Raw genomic sequence first — 3,382 nt, 5'->3', positions numbered from 1 at the left:
GTAGTTCTAGTGTAATGCTTAATAAAAACTTAGTGCGTATATAACATTAAATAATGTTTATGTTTAGACCCTTTCATGATTTGAAACGTTCCATTTTGAGGTGAATTTAAAACAGAATCAGTTTGACAAATGTGTTCATGGAACTTGTTTCTCTGACCATGGGCATCTGTTCTCTTTTGGGAGAAACAGTGCTGCAAATTTAAAGTGCTCATGTCTTTGCTGTTGGACACAAGTGCTTAAAAGTAGCTTTTTTTGGCTGTGCTTTATATTACCTCATACTTTCCTGTTAATGAAACTATGACCTGAGTCAGTTTGTCAGATTGCAATAGGACTAGAGCTTTTTCCTTTTCACTTTTAAAGAGCTTTTAGTGTGAAGACAGACAGATGACTGGAATGTAGGGTTCTGCTGTACAGAACTGTGTTACCCATAGCTGCATCTGGGGGCAGAAGAACAATAACAAAAAATGCCAAACCAAACAAAACCACTAAAGCAAACACCAGGTGTGAGCTTGGGAAAGCTTCAGTTGGGAGTGTTTTTTAAGGGAAGGTATCTTGAGGTTATATTGTTTTAACCACTTATCTTCATGCATGGTTTATTCAAAACTTGAAATTTATATGCTTTGGAAGAATCTTTAACCTTTATAATACTGTTTAAGGATTCACAAACAGTTTTTTTCTGTTTCTTAAGTTGAACTTTGAAATGCTTGCATAGGTAACCGGTGAGCTGCAACGGAAGCAGAAAATGAAGACACACAAATCGGCTTTACTTTCTTCTTTCCAACAGATTGACCAGATAATAAGGAATTTGCCTTCTTTCCTATAACTTAGATGTAGTTGATGGAAGTTTTTTTCTTTACAGTTGCCAAGTCCACATTCATACACCATTTTAAAAACTAACAAAACCACTTCAAAGGGCAGTAATGGTTTTTCTGTTTAAAATACTATTTCAGTAGTTTAGCAACAAGTTTTAAAATTTACTTGAATTGCGTATGTTTTCCATGATGAGGATGTTCTCATTTTGATCTGTTGGCAGGTGGGGGGCGGGGGGGGGAGTGTATAGGAGGACAGCATTGCAAGAATGAAGTTACTGGATATTTAAAGTTTTGAAAACCTGGTGTATTTAAGTTCCCTGATGTCCTGCTGTTGAAATTCCATGACTTTTTATCTTGGTATGGTCTTAAAAGCTAAGGCACGTGACAGGCAACAGTGTTCACCAATGAATGGTGAGAGAAGTCAGTTTTGAGTCAACCTGGTACTGGAAGTTAGCAACTTCAAATAAAAGCAGTATTATGTGGTGAATTACTGGTCATCAATTTGTAGACAGTGTATTCTTACTTTCTATCAAGTGTCATTTTGTCACTACAGACTTCGTCTTCGGAGTAAGTGTTTCCAGGTACTAACAGCTGAGGATCAGGTTGTCACTACTAGGTCCAACTTTCCCCCAGCGAACACTTTTGTGCAGCAAACTTGAGGGTAGAAAGAAAAACAGTGTAACTTGTTAACTGGTGTGTGAGCCAAAGAACGTCCAAAAATAGGTTATGACTTGTATTTATAAAATGATGTTGAAAAGAAGTCAGTATTAGGGTTCTGGCCACTCAACACTTGGTGTTATTTACAATGAAGGTTGAATTTTATTCACTTCTGTTGTGCTGCAGGTGCTAAAAACCATTCAAGAACATGTGAACAATTGCTGTTAATACTGTAAAATGAACAGGACTTAAACTTTATTATGTGTAGGAAAGACTGTATTCTTTTAGTTTGATGGTGACTGTACATGATCTCTTGGTGATGAAATCATAACACTTCTAGGGGAAGAAGTGAATCTGAATTTTCAAACAGTTTCAGCCGAGTTTGTTTGACAACTTCACCTCATTGGAGAGGATAATTTCCTTGGAACATACTGTGGCTGTACATCCCTGTAGGTTTAGTGTTTCAGTTGGTTTTTGAAGCAGTGTGATGCAAATGAAACCCTGTAATAGTGCTGTTACTTCTTTTTCCACCTAAGGGAGATGGCTGTTGCTCTTCAGCCATGTTTACTCAGGTATACCATTCAGTGTGTTTGGGAATGCATAGGAGTGTTACATGGAAGGGTTTGCCTGGGTAATAATGATCCATTTTGCCAGAAGTACTGTCCCTTTTTAACAGTCATGTTTTTGTTTTGCAGCTACTGTTGGTTTGTGTTGCACAGAAATTTTGTCAGGAGTTACTCCAGTTAATGGAGCAAGAAGTGGTTTGTTTATCAGCAGTAAAATTAACAGTGTATTAATACCTGTGTGACTTGCCTGACAGAGTGCTATGAACATAAAAGGTCAACAGTGTTTGGGCATCTTGTAGACTAGCTTCTGTGACCTCCCATGCTGCTTCATTGTACAAAAAAGGGTGACTGGGGGAAATCCAAGAAAATTGCTGTTACCAGGGGAAATCCAAGAAAATTGCTGTTACCAGCATTCTTCCCTCCCCCCTTGTTTGGTTCATTTTGGGGCATTCTTGTATGAAAATGGGTGGCTGATGGACTTCATGGGGTTCTAGTAGCAGTGCTGGAGGTGTCAGGTTGCAGTACTCTGAGGTACACTAGTAAGACTTCACCTGGTTACATCTGCCATCTCTATTCAGTTTACTTAATAAACAGTTTTGCACTACACCCTGGTGTTGAGTGTCCTGTTGCCTCATTTATAGGTCTCCAACCTCATGGTTCTTGTTTGAACTGTACTTTTGACTCCCAGAGGATGAACTAAAAGGTGTGTGTGTTTCGGGACAAAGATTGACAAGTTGATGCTCAATGAAGTGCTTTGTCCTTTCTTTCCTCATTGAAGTTTGTTTTTCTGGTTCCCCTGTCTAAAACTAGATTGTAAGCTCTTGAGCAGGAACATCCTTAGCTTGTAAAATTTGGCATTGTGAAAAGCCAAATCTGTTGAATAAAACCTAAAACATGAATTTAAAGCTGCACTTCAGTGCAGTACTGTAGTGGTCATTCTAAGCACATGCAGTGTTTCAGTAGAGTACCATGTTTGTTCTGGGAGCACTTGTTTGCAGGATGCCTCTGTGGAACTGTCCAGCTTTACAGGTCAAAAAACATGCAGTGGGGGTTTCAGTTTGATGGAGTACTTGGCTTGCATTTGTTGCTGATGGACGTTTCTCCAGAACATGTGTGAATCTTGGAGCAGCCAGCAGCTAATGCTCCATAGTACATGCTGCTGCCATCAATAATGGGAATAGAGTGTATGTGCACAGTGATGGCCCCACCACCCAGTGTTTTTCCTTTTACTTAATCTGACCTTTTTTAACCTCTTGCAGATAACCTCTTGTAACAAAAATGCAATTTACCACTGAAGTGTTAAAGATTACTTTAAAGCTTTGCCCTGGGAATGGTATTTTAATCATC

This window comes from Sylvia atricapilla, chromosome 1 (assembly GCF_009819655.1).
Source record: "Sylvia atricapilla isolate bSylAtr1 chromosome 1, bSylAtr1.pri, whole genome shotgun sequence".
NCBI classification, from domain to species: Eukaryota; Metazoa; Chordata; class Aves; order Passeriformes; family Sylviidae; genus Sylvia; species Sylvia atricapilla.
The sequence above is the reverse complement of the archived record's forward strand: the minus strand, read 5'-3'. Positions refer to the sequence as shown.